The sequence below is a fragment of the Temnothorax nylanderi genome, unplaced genomic scaffold (assembly GCF_030848795.1).
Source record: "Temnothorax nylanderi isolate EJ_2023f unplaced genomic scaffold, tnyl_v1.0 TNYL_tig0676_pilon, whole genome shotgun sequence".
NCBI classification, from domain to species: Eukaryota; Metazoa; Arthropoda; class Insecta; order Hymenoptera; family Formicidae; genus Temnothorax; species Temnothorax nylanderi.
In genome coordinates, this window is record NW_027249738.1 from 50,473 (window position 1) to 68,369 (window position 17,897).

Here is a 17,897-nt window from a genome sequence, read left to right on the forward strand (position 1 = left end):
ACTTCGCAATCAATCCACGCAAAAGATCATTGGTAGAGTCATGTATAGTGTCATGCATCCTCCTCTGAGAGAGGAGAGAGAGAGAGAGAGAGAGAGAGAGAGAGGAGGGAGAGAGAGAGAGAGAGGGAGAGGGAGAGGGAGAGGGAGAGGGAGAGGGAGAGGGAGAGGGAGAGGGAGAGGGAGAGGGAGAGGGAGAGGGAGAGGGAGAGGGAGAGGGAGAGGGGGAGGGGGAGGGAGAGAGAGAGAGAGAGAGAGAGAGAGAGAGAGAGAGAGAGAGAGAGAGAGAGAGAGAGGAGAGAGAGAGAGAGAGAGAGAGAGAGAGAGAGAGAGAGAGAGAGAGAGAGAGAGAGAGAGAGAGAGAGAGAGAGGATGGCAGGATCTGAGAAGGTTTTGTTTGTAGGAGGAAGAAGAGATTCGTGAGAGTAGGGGAGGAGCGGACGGAGAGCGAGGAGAGGAGCGGAGGACCGAGGCAGAAGATGGAAGAGACACAGGAGAGGGATATAGCTGAGGGGGCGCAGGCGGAGAAGAAGAAGGAAGGGGAGTGAAGGGGACGGAAGACAGATGAGGAGGATGGAGGAGTCGCAGAGCATGATGAGGGTGTGGAGCAAGATAGCAGAAGAGCTTGAGAAGATTAGAAGGGTGCTAGAGGGAAGGGAAGGGGGGGCGGAAGGAGTAGTGGGCTCCGGGAGCGAGGCAGGAGTTAAGTCGGAAGAGAAGAGCAGCAAGATGGAGTGGGGGAAGGAGGCAGAAGGAGAGATCGCAGGGTAGAGGAGGGAAGTGGGGGAGATAGTGGCGGCGGAAGAAAGAGAGGTGTCAAGAGAATCCGGGGAAGGGGGAGAGGAGGTGAGGAAGCTGGTTTGGGACAGAGGGGAGAGTATTATAAGATGGGTGGGTGAGGAGGCAAGGAGAAGAGTTGGGATGCTGGGGAGTAGGGGGGCGGATGAGCGAGGGGAGGAGCAAAGAGGGAGGGAGAGAGAGAACGAGGGGAAGGAAGAAGGGGGGCTGGGGGCGATGGAGAGAGGGAGGCACAGGGAGAAGGGAGTAGGGCCACAGAAGAAGGTGGAAGGAGGAGAGAAGGAAGAGAGCGAGAAATCGACGAGCCTGAAGGAGAGAGTAAGGAGGCTGGAGGAGGAGAGGGAGCAGAGGGAGAGAAGAAAGAGGAATGTGGTCTGGAGGGGGCTAGACGGGAGGGATGCAGAAGAGAGGAGGGGTATGATGGAAAGGGTGGCCGAGAAGGTGTTAGGTAGGGTGCCGAGAATTAGAAGGGTTTGGGAAAGAAGCGGGGAGGGAGGGAGAGAGGTGTTAATAGTGGAGATGGAGGATGAGAGGGAAAGAGAGGAGCTGCTAGGAAGATATGGGGTATTTAGACAGAGGTGGGAGATAGGGGTGGAGGAGGACCTATCCATGGAGGAAAGAAATACGAGGTGGAGGCTGCTGGAGAAGGCAAGGAAAGAGAGAGCCAAGGGAAGAAGAACGAGGGTAGAAAATAGGAGAATATGGGTGGATGGAAGGGAGATTGTGTGGAACGAAGGTAAAGGGAAATGGAAGGAGAGATGAGGGGGAAAGATAACGAGTTGCGGGAGGAGAGAGAGGACGGCGCCGGGGTGCGGAGACAGAGTGACAGAGTGAGGAGATGGAAAGAAAGAGGGGGAAGGGGTGGAGGGCGAGGAGGGGAGGGAGGGAAAAGAATGTAAAAGGCCGCAATGGTCAGGTCGGGTTAGGAAGGGGCAGGATTGTAAAGGGTTGGGTACGTCCCTGGAAAACGCCAACTGTGTAAAAGTTTATGTATGTGGTTAAGTGAGGAGGATTGTAAAGGTTGGGACCGTTCCTTAAAAACGCCTTGCAAACCCTGCGGGGACAAGCAATAAAGACTCTACTACTATCATATTATGCGTCGTCCACAATGGCAGCAGGAGTGATGGATTAGGCTGTAAGACATTAGAGTTAAGCTGGTTTTCCAGTGTAATAGGGCGTAGATTAAGGTCATAAACAAAATGGTTGAGCAGACCATAGAAAATGGGGTTCAACAATTTCGTTGACGGCCTTACTCTACGCCCTATTACACTGGAAAAACCAGTTTTACTTTGACGTCTTACAGCCTAATCCACTATTCCTGCTGGTAGACCCCGCATTATACATTCGTTACAAAAACGTTACAAATGCAACGGTGCAAATTAACCGTAAAGCGGAAAATTTAAATTCCTGGTTGTATAAACGTTGTTTTTGGAACGAAAGTTGTAACGTTTCCCTAACGTTTGATGCAAGTTTCACAAACGTCGCAAAAACGTTGTAAATGCGACGTCGCACATATAAAGTTTTGCAAACGCCTAAAACACGTTGTAAGTGCAACGTCGCATATGTAAGGTAATTGAATCAGGACATTTCTGGTTCCTGAAATGTTACTAAAACGTTTATACATCCAAACGTAAAATGTCGCACGGCTATATTGCGATATTACAAAAACGTTTCTGTAATAAAATATTGTTTAGCGGGAAGTATCATTGCTTGTATATATATATGGGACGTTCCATGTCAACCGGGACAGGACCGTCTCCAAAATTCTATTGAACCGATTAAAATGGTTAAGGGCTTAAAATCTTTGTTTTTGTGTGCTTTATCAAGTACAGTGTGGTACTTTTTAAAATTCAATATGGCGGTCAAAATATGGTGCTTCATATGAGTTAAAAACACAAATCATATGATTAAATTGTTGTTTCTAATGGAAAAAAGAGGATACATAGCTTGTGAGTAGATAGCACTAAGATTTGGATGTGTCTAAAAAAATGGCGGATCCAATATGGCGGACAAAAAAACCAAACTTTTACCAAAATTTATAAAACTCAGTATTTGGGGGTTTTTGAGGTCGCTGATTACGAATCCGTTCATGATTTTTTAAAATTCAAAATGGCGGATCAAATACGGTAAATAAAAAACAAAATTGTTGACGAAATATGTGAAACTTAGTATTTGGAAAGCTCTCTGCGTTAACAGGGTTGAGACTGTCTTCAAATGTAGGTTATAAAGCCCGCATTACTTTTTTTTAATTTTTTTTTATTTTTTTATTAATTTTTTTATTAATTTTTTTTACTTTTTTGAATTCTTTTTGATTTTTAAATTTATTTAATATTGTATAGTAGACATAATTTGCGTTGCATCAGAGTAGCGTTTCACTTGTAATCTTTTTGTGTCAGTCGGAATGAAAGAGTGTTCATGTTGGATTTTGGTAACACTAGGAGCTAGAGAGAATCTTTTTGCAAGTTTTTTTTGCGTCCTACTGTGCATTTCTTTGCTGTACTCAAAAAATGTTATGATTGCAAATTTATTTTTTGCCCAATTAAAAAGGTCATGCGATGTCAAGATTGCCTCGTATGATTGAGCTTGCTCATCCGCAAAAAAAGTAATGCGGGCTTCATAACCTACATTTGAAGACAGTCTCAACCCTGTTAACGCAGAGAGCTTTCCAAATACTAAGTTTCACATATTTCTTCAACAATTTTGTTTTTTATTTACCGTATTTGATCCGCCATTTTGAATTTTAAAAAATCATGAACGGATTCGTAATCATCGACCTCAAAAACCCCCAAATACTGAGTTTCATAAATTTTGGTAAAAGTTTGGTTTTTTTGTCCGCCATATTGGATCCGCCATTTTTTTTTAGACACATCCAAATCTTAGTGCTATCTACTCACAAGCTAAGTATCCTCTTTTTTCCATTAGAAACAACAATTTAATCATATGATTTGTGTTTTTAACTCATATAAAGCGCCATATTTTGACCGCCATATTGAATTTTAAAAAGTACCACACTGTACTTGATAAAGCACACAAAAACAAAGATTTTAAGCCCTTAACCATTTTAATCGGTTCAATAGAATTTTGGAGACGGTCCTGTCCCGGTTAACATGGAACGTCCCATATATATATTAAATCAAATGTTACTGAATGCTTAATATGCCAGTCTTTCACCCTATTGTGTATATTATTGTGTAGGGGAGACCGGGGCTAAAAAAAAAACGTCTACGGGGTAAATCGTCTAATCAAATATCTCGGAACCTGTATATTGTGCGAACTCGCTATTAACATTGTAAACGCTGCTTATGGTACCCATGTGACCAACGGAGTTTCGGCAGGTTACCTGCCGTGTTATGATTTTTACGAAGGCAAACATGTTTTCGGAAGGTAAAAGTGAAATTTTCTGCGCGTGGAAATTTTGTAATATTTGCAATAATATTTGCTCTCCAAATCTCGAGGTACGTGATTATAAAGAGTAATGCATGCTGAACACGAATCCAGTGTAGTTTTTTCATTATCGTTGATGTCTAATATTTCGTGGGCGATCAAACCTGAAACTTGTGTTTGGGGCTAATCCGTCCGTAAGCACCCGGGGCTAATCCGGCTGTGGCGCGCCGGGCGCACGACTTCAGCTCACGGCGATTTCAGGTTAGGTTTCCCTCGAGCGTGATTCTGTCTTCCCTTGCACGTACGTCAGTTTGTATAGGAGAGAAATGATACGCACGTATCGTCGCAAAACGACTCCCGTCGACAAGGAGCAACTCAAGAAGGCAGTTCTTGCGGTGAGAAAAGATAAAATGAGCGCAAAATGCCACACAAACAGAACCGCAGCCTTCGACGAGCAGTGGGCGTAAATCGAAATCAAGGAAGCAGCAGCGGATTCTGACGAAGACTTGGATAATACGTGCTGCGTGTGCTCAGAAAAGTTGACAATAAACAGAGCATATGGGAAACAGTGCATTGCGTGCGAGCGTAGGGCACACAACACATGCGTGCGCTTGTCAGGATCTGTATTCACGTGCCTAAATTGTTTTATGGAATAGGTAAAACAATTATTTTTTAATTAAAAGTAAAAAAACAATTATTAAAATGTATTTTATCATTTTTCAGGATTAGATGTACGTATATGTATTGAAAATGCAGTGCAGACGGATTTACCCCGGGGGGTAGACGGTTTAACCCCGGCATTTTTGAGATTTCAATTTTTCCACCGTTGTCGTTTTTGCTCTATACCGGTTAAACAAAGCGACGTAGACAAAAATTTCCTATATAAATTTTGTAGCTAAAGGTTCACTCTTTACAGTGGTATACCACATTTAACTACAATTATTTATTTTGTTGTTAAAAATCAGCACCGAAAAAAAACGGACAGTTTAGCCCCGGTCTCCCCTATATTATTTTATTTTCTTACCTATGTATTATATTTTTATATACCAATTTTATTATGCGCTTACAATAAGTCGTATTTTCTATGATATTTACTGTTTTTTCAATTTATTGTGCGGCGCTATCGATACTCGATTGGCAGCCTTTCTGCTCTATTTCATTTATATTTGTGTGATATAATTTGCATTGCGATACTTGCGTTACATTACTTTGCATTGTCATTTAGTTTACAACTATATTAATTAATTTATACAGTTTCTTTTAGTTTTGCTCTAAATTATCTTACAAATATAATCTCTCGTTGATTGAGTTAAGATTTCTGATATTCGTTTCTCGAGTTGAATACGTTATTTAATCATTAATTTTTGTTCTGATCAAATTGCTTTAGTATACGTTTTTTACTTGAAGGAGATCGCACGTTCTGACGTCCGGTTGTTTGAAGCGGCATTCATACAGTTCACTTACAATTCCTTGTATTACTTAGGGAATCTGCACATGCCATACGCTTTCCTAGTCGGTGCGTATCCTAAATCGATAATTCTGCAGCACAAAGTCCAACGAGCGATTCTAGGATTAAGGTTGGTTTTATTAACTGACCTTGGTAAACTCGAAGCTATTTGTATTCGGACATAAATCCTCGCGTTTTATAGCAGTGATCCACCGTTTTTTCATCATCTTGTCATTCTTGTCCCTCGGGAACCGATGCCCTCCCTTATTTTTACATCCATATGCCACACACATTCCCGGCATGTTAAAAAATTCCGAAATATTCACGTTTATGTACACAGATTTTCTCGTTAACGATATGCTCGGTACTCGGTGACAGCTCGGTGCGTCTCCAATTTCGCTAGCGCCCTCTGAGCTGAGCTTGTCATCTCGCCGTCCCCATTAACCAAGAAAAAACAAACTGCTGGTGACAGTCTACCTCTTTCAGAGACAAACATCGATCCTGATGTAGCAGTAATAACAATCTTATAAAAACAGCCCCTGTTCTATTTTTATCGAACATAACAGAAAATTAAATTAATACAGCCTCGTCACAAACGATCAATAGATGGATCACCAAACGCTCTCTGAAAGCGGAATTGACATCGATTTTCTCGTCACATTCAACACGTCATGCTTCATCATCTTCAGCTGCGCGTTTAGGTATTATAGATTCGTTGACGAGATTCGTCGAACAGGAGGTTGATCGGAGAATTCTGCTACTTTTGCAAAATTTTATAACCGTCTTTTAAATAGTCTTCAGAACGTGTTCATAAGCAAATAAGAAAATAGATGTCATAGAAAATAGTATATTATTTTACATGATCAATATAATTATACAAGGTCCAGAATTTATTTGATATACACACGTAGACAATGATCCCCTATTAGATCTACTGAAGCAAATTCAAGATGCTTACTCTGTTACTACTGCGAAAATCATATATGTAAAGTCATACATATCGAGTATCGTAAAATAAATATGTTTATAACTCTCACATATTTATATGATTCTTGTAGTAGAACAGGGTATATAAACATCTTTTGAACTTGCTTCACTAAATCTAGAAGGAGACGAATCATTGTCCGCGGATGTACATGTGAAGTGTTGGTAATTCTATAGAATAAGGCCTTTTCCGAATTTTGATATTTTCTTGCGGTTTTCTTGGTAAAAACCTTTGTTGTGACTCCGACAGTGATAATCAATCGGGGAAGCCCGAAAAATATGCACCCTACCTATTTTTTTATCCTATCTATTTTGGTAATTGTATAGATGGGGGGGACCACCTTGGATGACCTTGATATTTTAGTATGTTGTCAAGGTCACCCTCCTGAGTGACCTTCAGAAGGTTTCAGCCCGCGCTTGTTATTCGTTAAAAAGTTATTAACAAAAAAAGTTTGGAAAATATAGCAGCTATTTTGAGTATTGAAAGGTATAAATGACTAATAAATATGTCGAAATAGTTCACGCATACACTTTTCACGCGAACCTAGGTTCACCCCCACCCCCCTCCCCTGCTTTCGGGGGAGGTGCGGTAGCCCCTCCCTCGCTTACGTGTGTACTGTTTATACACATGTACTATACACATGTATTATATATACACATGTGTATAAACAGTACACAAATAGGCGGGGGAGGGCCTTCTCACTGATTTTAGGATACGCCTTCGACGTATAGATTAGTGACGCGCTTTAAAAGTATTTAAGTGTTTAAAACGCGTCAACTAACCTATGTAGGTTAGTGACGCGCTTTAAAAGTATTTAAGTGTTTAAAGCGCGTCAACTAACCTACATAGTGTCTATTAGTACTCAACGTATGTAGGTTAGTGACGCCCTTTAAACACTTAAATACTTTTAAAGCGCGTCACTAATCTATACGCCGAAGGCGTGTCCTAAAATTAGTGAGAAGGCCTTCCCCCGCCTATTTGTGTACTGTTTATACACATGTGTATAATACATGTGTATATATAATATGTTAGAGTAAGTCAGACATATTTTTCACGATTCGCGTTGTCTTGTGCGCATGCGCGCCACACACGGAGCTTCCGCCTACCGGCCTGCGTGCCGTGCGACAGTCAGTCGCTCACATACCAAGCCACTAGTTGGATGTGTTAATAAAAACTTCTCTTAGTTAACATACGAAATCCTATTTACTGAGTTTTCCCTTGACTCCTTCTCTCAGTAGCGAAATACAATGTACTGGACCTCAACAGGTTATGGGCTCAGTGGCGTAGTATTTCGGAGATTGTCGAGAGAAAGGTTGAGCGGAGGCGAGAACCGGTACGCGTCGCGTGGTCGCGAGGAGGCGGCCATTGTGTGTGCAAGACAGTTTTTCCCGCGGAATTCGTGAACGAGTTAAGGAACGCGAATCATGAAAAATGTCGAGTGAATTATCGGCGAGGCATGTCCAGAGGTTCGACGGAACGAACTTTCTCGGCTGGAAGTTCCAAGTTACACAGATCTTCTCAGCGAACGACGTACTGGACGTCGTGAACGGGGATCGAGTAGAGCCGCGTGACCGAGCGTCGGCGGAAGGAAAAACGTGGGTCAAAGACAACGCGAAAGCCATGTTTTTCATCTCGTCGTCGATGGAACATTCCCAGCTCGAGCCTCTTCTAACCTGTGTCACTGCAAAGGAGATGTGAGACAAATTGGGGACAATTTACGCACAGAAATCGGCGTCGAACAGGCTGATGTTAACACAAAGATTCCACGAGTATCGCATGGGCCCGACGGACACGGTCGTACAGCACGTGGCAAGGGTGCAGAACATGGCGACGCAGCTCATGAATCTAGGAGAGAATTTGTCGGACGTGACCATCATGGCGAAGGTGTTGGCGAGCTTAACAGCGAAGTTCTCAGCTTTTCAAACTGCATGGGACAGTGTTGAGCCAGCGAGGCAAACAATCGAGAATCTCCAGGAACGTTTGCTTCGAGAGGAAAGCCGGTTAAGCGCCGACGCGGCAGAAGTAACGGCTTTTGCTGCGGTGAAGATCACGAAAACATCGAGCGGTGAGGACTCGAAATCTAAGAAGAAAAAGAAGAAGAAAGAAAAGAAAAACATCGAGTGCTTTATTTGCCAGGCAAAAGGACATTTCGCGCGCGAGTGCCCCGAACGTAAACAAAAGAAAGGTGACCGAGACGGTGACGGTTCTCAGAAAGTTGCTTTCGTTGCGGTGAGCTCGAGTGCGTGCGATAAAAGCGGACAAGCCGAACACTGTCGGTACAGGAGGCCAGACGGCGCGCGGTACTCGCAGTCGAGCAAGGCGATATCTGGTATATCGACAGTGGGTGTTCGAAACACATCACGTTCCGGAGAGATTGGTTCGCGGAATTCCGTCCGAAGAGGGATGGCGACACGATATTGCTCGGCGATAACGGAGAGTGTCCTGTGACCGGCGAAGGAACGGTGATCGTGGACAGACTGATAGACGGCGTGTGGAGCGAAGCTCGAATTGAACACGTGTTGTATGTTCCGAGTGTCAGAAAAAATCTGTTTTCTGTGGGAATGTGCACAGTGCGCGGGTACTCAGTCGTATTTCGAGAGGATGATGCGCTGATAATACGCGGCAACGAGATTCTCGCGACTGGAGTCAAGCAGTCGAACGGAATTTGCAGGTTGCTATTTCGAGTCAGAGTTCAACAAATTGCGGACGAAGTCAACGTGTCAACAACGAGTCTGAAGGGCTGGCACGAGCGCCTCGGGCATTTAAACAAACGTGCGTTGTCCGTGTTAGTGTCGAGCGGCGTGGTGAACGGAGTGAAGGTGAGAGACAAGCGAGACTTCTTCTGTGACGCGTGCAGATTGGGGAAATCCCACAGACTACCGTTTAAAAAAATTGTCGATCGAGTGAGTCGGGAACCGGGCGAGTTTATTCATAGCGACGTGTGCGGGCCTATGTCAGAGGAATCAATCGGCGGCGCGAGATTCTTCGTGTTATATAAGGACGATGCCTCGGGCTTTAGACAGGTGTTCTTTCTGAAACACAAGTCGGATGTTTTCGAGAGCTTCAGGATCGTCGAGCGCGCGTTGGCAAACAAATTCGGTCGCGCGATGAAAATCTTGAAAACCGACAATGGACTCGAATACTGCAACGAGACAATGCGTAACTACATGCAGTCGCGCGGGATAAAGCACGAGACGACGGCTCCGTATACTCCCGAGCAAAATGGGAGGGCCGAGCGGGACAATAGGACGGTAGTGGAGTGCGCGCGTACTATGATACACGCAAAACAACTCGGGATTTCGTTCTGGGCGGAAGCAATCAATACCGCAGTGTATTTGCTTAATCGAGTTTCGGCAACTGGAGAGGACGACGGTAAAACGCCGTATGAGATTTGGACCGGTAGAAAACCAGATCTTGGTCACGTGCGAGCGTTCGGCGAGGAAGGCTACGAACACGTGCCGAAGCAGTTCACCCGAAAGTTTGATGCCAGAGCGAAGAAGGTAATCCTCGTGGGATATGACGGGGACTCGTCAAACTACCGGTTATATCATCCGAATACGAAGAAAATAACAGTGTCAAGAAATGTAATCTTTCGCGAGAGTGCCAGTGGAGATGCGTGCTCGAGTGACGCAAGCGACGAAGAAGAGTGGACGGGGACAAGAGAAGAAGAGCAGCAGGCTGAGCCGAGGGAAGAAGAAGAAGAACCACGAGACGGTAACGCAGAGCAGGAAGCTGACAACAGGGGTGCTGAGGTTGAACCACCGGTTGGTGATGGCGAGGATGCACCGCCAGTACCGCCGGCCGAAAATGCAGAGGCTGTTCAACGCAACGAAGATCCACCTGCAGCACCTGCTAACCAAGGTCGTGTGTTGAGAGATCGAGCGCTGCTCCAGAGACCGAGATGGATGATCGACTACGATGCAGCCGATTTCGCCGAGTACAACACGCCGCAAAGTTACGAGGAGGCGGTAAGTGGGCCTGATGCTAACCAGTGGCTCGAAGCTATCAAAGAAGAGCTAAAGGCACACGAGGTAAATCGTACTTAGGAAATTATACCGAGAGATCAAACGAAAAGGACAATTGACTCCAAGTGGGTATTCAAAGTTAGTCAAGACTTGGATGGAAGCGTGCGCCGATACAAGGCAAGGCTGTGTGCAAGAGGATTTCTTCAGGAAAAGGGCGTGGATTATACGGAGACTTTCTCGCCCGTCGTTCGCTACGACTCGCTGAGAGTGCTGTTGGCAATAGTCACTCAAGAAGATCTCGAGATGGTGCAATTTGATGTGCGCACCGCGTTTCTATACGGCGACCTCAAGGAAGATATTCACATGAAGATACCGGTGGGTTTGAAAGTCGGACAAAAAACGAGTGAAGTTGTGTGTCGACTGCTAAAGTCACTGTACGGCTTGAAGCAGGCTCCGCGATGCTGGAATCTCAAATTCCGTGATTTTCTGCAACAATACAAGTTTGTGCAAATCGATGCAGACGAGTGCGTTTTCTATAGTAACTTTAAGGGCTGTGTGATAATTCTTGCGTTGTTCGTGGACGATGGACTTGTAGCGTGCAAGTCGCGAGCCGCGTTAGACGGAGTGATCGAAAAGTTGAGAAGCGAGTTCGAGATTACGATTGGTAGTTGTAATAATTTTGCCGGGCTGCAAATAGTTCGCGATCGTACCGAGAAAACAATGTTTTTACACCAAGGCGCGTACACGCAAAAAATTCTTGAACGTTTTCGAATGAGTCAGGCTAAAGCGTTGTCAGTTTCTGCGGATCCGAGCGTCGCACTGCAGCCTGTAGAGTCAGACGAGGAAAAACTGTGCAATGCGCCATACCGCGAAGCAGTGGGATCACTTATGTTCCTTGCGACTGTATCGAGACCGGACATAGCATTCGCTGTAAACACCGCGAGTAAATTCTTAAACAAACCGAGCGAGAATCACTGGCGCGCGGTTAAACGTATTTTCGCGTTTCTAGTCGGAACCAAAGACGTAGGTATAATGTATCGAAGCGGCGGAAGCGAGCCACAGCTGATCGGGTACTCAGACGCGGATTATGCGAGCGATCTCGAAACAAGACGCTCGACGACGGGCTACTTGTTCAGTTTGGCAAACGGCCCAGTGACATGGGCCTCTCAGAGACAAAAGTTGGTAGTTCTGAGCACAACGGAAGCGGAATATGTCGCCGCGTCAGCTGCGGCGAAGGAGGCTGTATGGCTCAGAAGATTGTTGGCCGGCATCGGACATCAATGCGAACAAGCAACAGTATTGTTTGTTGATAACCAGAGCACAATTCGCCTGGCTAAAAACCGCGAGTTCCATAAGAGAACTAAACACATTGATGTTCGATACCACCAGCTGCGTGAAATATCAGAGGCAGGAATATTGCGCGTTGTTTACACGGCTTTAGAAACTCAACGCGCGGATATTTTTACAAAGGCGTTGCCGCGAAACCGTTTTTTATGTCATAGCGAGAGTATTGGATTGCATGTATGTAAGGATGAGAAAAATATTTAGACGGCGAAAGTGTTAGAGTAAGTCAGACATATTTTTCACAATTCGCGTTGTCTTGTGCGCATGCGCGCCACACACGGAGCTTCTGCCTACCGGCCTGCGTGCCGTGCGACAGTCAGTCGCTCACATACCAAGCCACTAGTTGGATGTGTTAATAAAAACTTCTCTTAGTTAACATACGAAATCCTATTTACTGAGTTTTCCCTTGACTCCTTCTCTCAGTAGCGAAATACAATTTGTGGACCTCAACATAATACATGTGTATAGTACATGTGTATAAACAGTACACACGTAAGCGAGGGAGGGGCTACCGCACCACCCCCGAAAGCAGGGGGGTGGGGGTGAACCTAGGTTCGCGTGGAAAGTGTATGCGTGAACTATTTCGACATATTTATTAGTCATTTATACCTTTCAATACTCAAAATAGCTGCTATATTTTCCAAATTTTTTTTGTTAATAACTTTTTAACGAATAACGAGCGCGGGCTGAAACCTTCTGAAGGTCACTCAGGAGGGTGACCTTGACAACATACTAAAATATCAAGGTCATCCAAGGTGGTCCCCCCCATCTATACATTTACCAAAATAGGAAAAAAATAAAGTAAAAATAGGTAAAAAAATAGGTAGGGTGCATATTTTTCGGGCTCCCCCGATTGATTATCACTGTCAGAGTCACAACAAAGGTTTTTACCAAGAAAATATAAAAATTCGGAAAAGGCCTTATTCTATAGAATTACCGATCATTATGACCAAAAGAAGAAAAATTTCGGATCGGATATAGTATACGGTAGTTATTAAACCGGATTATAATCCGTAAACATAGTCTATTCTGTCCACGAACGTACATATTCGTATTGTCCCGTCGGAAGTCGCGAACGAAAAATATTTAGTCCTCCGGATGGACTTTGATTTGATGAAAGCTAATTTGATGATATGATACAAATATAAATATAAATATTGACAATATCCATAAACTATAAACTTATTTTTGCATTAAGTATAATTCCTTTCCTGAACATATTGTATAATATCGAAAAATATTACTGTTAATTAAAACTATTTCTTCTATATACAGATTTATCTATGTACAGGGTGTTTCTAAAACTATGTCAGAGATTTTAAGGGCGTATTCTAGGAGTTAAAATTAGAAAAAAAGTTCCTATAAACATGAGTCCAAAAATGCTTTCCCTCCGAGTTATAGAGCCAGTTTCACCAACGTCGATTAACTGTAACCTTCAATTAAACTCACTCTTCATCTCTTTCTAACTGTTCCCCTTAGAAGAGTGAGTTTAATTGAAGGTTACAGTTAATCGGAAATAGTGAAACCGGCCCATAACCCTCTAAAGTTGGGAAAAAAAGATCGTTGAAATTTTGCATAGCGTAATAATTAATAGTGTTTTTGGACCTATGTTTATAGAAACTTTTTTTCTTATTTTGACCCCTAGAATACGCCCTTAAAATCTCTGACAGTTTTAGAAACACCCTGTATATAAAAACAAATGTCCTGACTGATTGACTGACTCATCAACCTAGCCCAAACCCCTAAATCTAGAAACATGAAATTCGGGGAGTAACACGGCTTTTTTAAGAGTGGAGCGGATTTCTATCTAATATAAATATACTAATTATTTAAACAAATATAGAAAAAGTACAAAAATAATTAAATATAAGTAATTTAAAAAAAACATAGAATTAACCGTAGGTGACTACCCTTAGATTTGGGAGACCCAAACAGAAACTTCTATTGGTTGGTATTCAGACAATAACAGTTTCCTTGTTTTGTAGAGGGGAGAAAATCGACTCTCCAGAAGTGGTAGCTGTAACGATAATACCCAGTAAGCAAAAAATCATTATTACAATGTTATTGCAACAATATTCTAGAACTTGTAATGTTGTTAAATATGTAGTTCTTAATGTTGTATAGAACATCATTATGAACATACTTTGACCACGATTCCGAAATTTCAGTAATGTTGAAATGGGGGTGCCATAACGTTGCAAATAACATTGCGCTAAGGTTTTTCTATCATTCCTGTAATGTTTTTGAGATAAAAATTTAAACGTACTATCAACTTTATTACAATATTATATTAAGATTACCGTAATATTAATTCTAACATTTATTTAAAGTTGTTATTAATATTTTGTTTTCATTTCAGGCAATATGTATTTATTTTCAATAAAATGCACTACACTAATTACCATAAAAAAGTAGTTTTATTTATATGAACAAATATATATACATATACATATGTAGGTTTTATTATGAGATTTATTTCGTGTGCCAATTATCTCTGCGAATTATCTCTGCCAATTATCTCAGAAAGTATTGATCCTAGGAAGGGATCCTAGGAAGGGGTTTTTTAAGTCACCTTCGAATAAAGGAAATTAAGATGCCTTCTAACTCTTCTTTAGGCAATGCGATACAGGTGCTCTAGTTGAATATAACTCTTTTACTATTTTTTTCCAAACTCTTATTCTTTCCTTTTAAACAGATTATTAATCTTTCAGGATCTTTACCAAACAGTTGCTGGAAAATAAGAATTTCTCGTTCAATTTCAGAAATATTAGTAACATCTTCAGTTATTCATTCTGTGTATCAAAATACATTATGTCTGTTAAGTTAGCACTTTCCCCCCACACAAAAAACCGGAATAACACATATGCAGAAATTAAGTGCTCTTTATGCGCTAATTATGTGCTCTATTCACGATTTTTGTGCTCGAGAGGTTTCGCGGGAAATTGCAATTGAAAGTGGAGATCCTGGCTTAACGTAAGCTAGCACCTCCACTCATTAAAATTACATATAGAATAAAAAACTCTTTGGTAGAATTATGTACTTTTTATGTGCTTTTAAATGCCTCAAACAAAATTAGTCTATCTGTAATAGTTTAAAAGATATACGCAAAAAAAGATCTATATACTACTGATATAACAGTAAAGTATCAGTTAAAATACAGAAAGCAAAATAATTCTTGTCTTAAAATGTTTCTCGATTAATGTGTTCTCGAAATATGCACAATGAGATTTCCGTGTTCATCCCCTTCGACCGACCCGAACGTGAGACCCAATACGTACAAGAGTAAAGTACCAGTTAAAATACAGATAGCGAATTGATTTTAGTCTTAAAATATTCCTCAATTTATGTGCTTTCAAAATATGCACAATGAGATTTCCGTGCTCATCCCCTTCAGCCGACCCGAACGTGAGCACCCCATACGTACAAGAGTAAAGTACCAGTTAAAATACTGATAGCAAACTGATTTTAGTCTTAAAATGTTCCTTAATTTATGTGCTTTCAAAATATACAGAATAAGATTTTTGTGCTCATCCCCTTCAGCTGACAAACCTTCCTGAAAGTGACCAGTATACTTACAAGAGTAAAGTTCTTACTAATATAACAATTCGTTTCCAGCTTATTGATTATAAGCTGAAAATGTTTTACGAGCTTGTGGAATATGTACAATAAAATTTTACTGCTGACTCTTTTTTTATGAAAAAAATTATGAAAAAACCTAAATAACATTAATTTTTTTACGAAAATGTTAAAACATTATTATTTTATAATTTTATTTTGTAATTTTCATTTTATAATTTTTTCTAATCTGGTTATTCCTATACATACAATATATGTAAGATTAATCCTAATTTGATATTGATTTTGCTATAAAGACAGAAACAATAGTTTACAAAATTAAATTAGTTGAAATTGTTTTGGTTAATGTATTGATTAAATTGTTTAATAAGACTTCAGAAAATTTTTTTAAATTAGTATTTTTTACATAAATATTGTTATATGTAAAATTGTTAGCAAAACATGGGATAGTTATCAGTATCAAATATTTGATAGAGAGTAGATGGAAGAAGTACATGCAAGAATAGATAGGAAGAATTGAGGTATACAAGTAAAATATAATTTTGTATATAAGTAATATAATTATATTAATATTTATAAAATTAAATATATGTGTTTGTATATATTTTTAAAGTTATTTAATATGAGTTATGAGTAAGTATTGCAAAGTTGCTAATATTATGGAGAATTTTTCACTGAGATTCTGAACAATATATAAATACATATAAGTAAACATATGTTTAACTAATTTTTAACATTCTCTTTCTAATAATAGAAACAAAATGTAATTTTCAAAATTAGTTACTCTTTAGTAAACTTTAATTTGTATTTATATAGAATCTCTTGTGTATTGTTTTTCATGACAATATTACACGAATAATAGTGCAGTTTACACTACAATTGCGCGACTAATACTTGAAGGATATATTTATTTTATGATGTATAAAAGAATATGGTAATAGAATATTTAGATATTACACATATAATTATGTTTATTAAAAAAATTTGTATCAAAAAATTACATTGACGAAAAAAATTAATGTAATTTTTATGCTTTTAAAATCATTGTGCATATTTCGAGAGCACATAAATTGAGGAACATTTTAAGAATAAAACCAATTCGCTATCTGTATTTTAACTAGTACTTTACTCTTGTACGTATGGGGTGCTCACGTTTGTGTCGGCCGAAGGGGATGAACACGGAAATCTCATTGTGCACATTTCGAGAACACATTAATCGAGAAACATTTTTAGACAAGATATATTTTGCTTTCTGTATTTTAACTAATACTTTACTCTTATATCAGTAGTATATAGATCTTTTTTTGCGTATATCTTTTAAACTATTACAGATAGACTAATTTTATTTGAGGCATTTAAAAGCACATAAAAAGCATATTATTCTAGCATATTAAGTTTTTTATTTTATATGTAATTTTAATGAGTGGGGGTGCTAGCTTACGTTAAGCCAGCACACCCAGTTTCAATTGTGATTTCCCACAAAACCGCTCGAGCACAAAAATCGTGAATAGAGCACATGATTAGCACATAAAGAGCACTTAATTTCTGCATATGTGTTATTCCGGTTTTTTGTGTGGAGGGGGGTGCTAACTTAACAGACATAAATACATTATGTTACTTTTTTACCTTTTAAGATTTTTTTCTTTGTTTACGGGTGTTTGCAAATCTAAGCCATTCCATTATAGAGTGTTCCAAGTCTTTCTCTATATTACAAGGGATTGTTAATTGTCTAATAGCCTCTAAAACAAGAAGAATTCAATATAGTTTAGATAAGAAAAAGGTTGTAATTTAATATATACATGATTTAATTATAATAAGCAGCTTTACTTACGACTTGCGTAAAAGGTTCTTGGTCATCTTTTAGCATTTCCTCAAAAGTAAGAAAACTGTTAATAGAAGTTAAGGGGAGGTTCTCATCTAGCGACCCAAAAGTAAGGTGATTTTCTTGAATTTTTTTTTCATAGAAGGAAGTAAATAAATAACTGAAGGTTTTTGACACTTATTTATGGAGTCTAAGAGTACATAGAAAAATTTTTTTTAATAGAAATTACTGCCGTGGAATGGTGTTCGTGGTGCATCGTGACCGCGTCAAAAAAAGATGTCCAATTGACAATCACTCTAGCACCTGTAAAAATTATCAGAAATCAAAAATCCAAAAATTTTCATGAAATATATAATATTTGTTGGAGCTTGAACCTATAATATGAATAAAAAGTCGAAAATTAAAAAAATGACGGACATTTGAATTTTGAGAAAAAACGTGAAAAAACGGTACTCAAAATTCAAATGTTCGTCATTTGTTTAATTTTCGACTTTTTATTTATATTATAGGTTCAAGCTCCAACAAATATTATATATTTCATGAAAATTTTTGGATTTTTGATTTCTGATAATTTTTACA

The 17,897-nt window shown here is 40.2% G+C and overlaps 1 long non-coding RNA gene across 1 annotated transcript; it reads right to left on the reverse strand.

Moving 5' to 3' along the window:
* Nucleotides 1-14,391: 14,391 nt before the first annotated feature.
* On the reverse strand, nt 14,392-17,414 carry LOC139784781 (uncharacterized). Its single transcript, XR_011721677.1, has 3 exons — nt 17,328-17,414; nt 17,123-17,235; nt 14,392-14,650 (listed from the first exon to the last, which is right to left on the reverse strand). It is a non-coding gene; the product is annotated as an uncharacterized lncRNA (long non-coding RNA).
* Between the last annotated feature and the right edge of the window lie 483 nt (nt 17,415-17,897).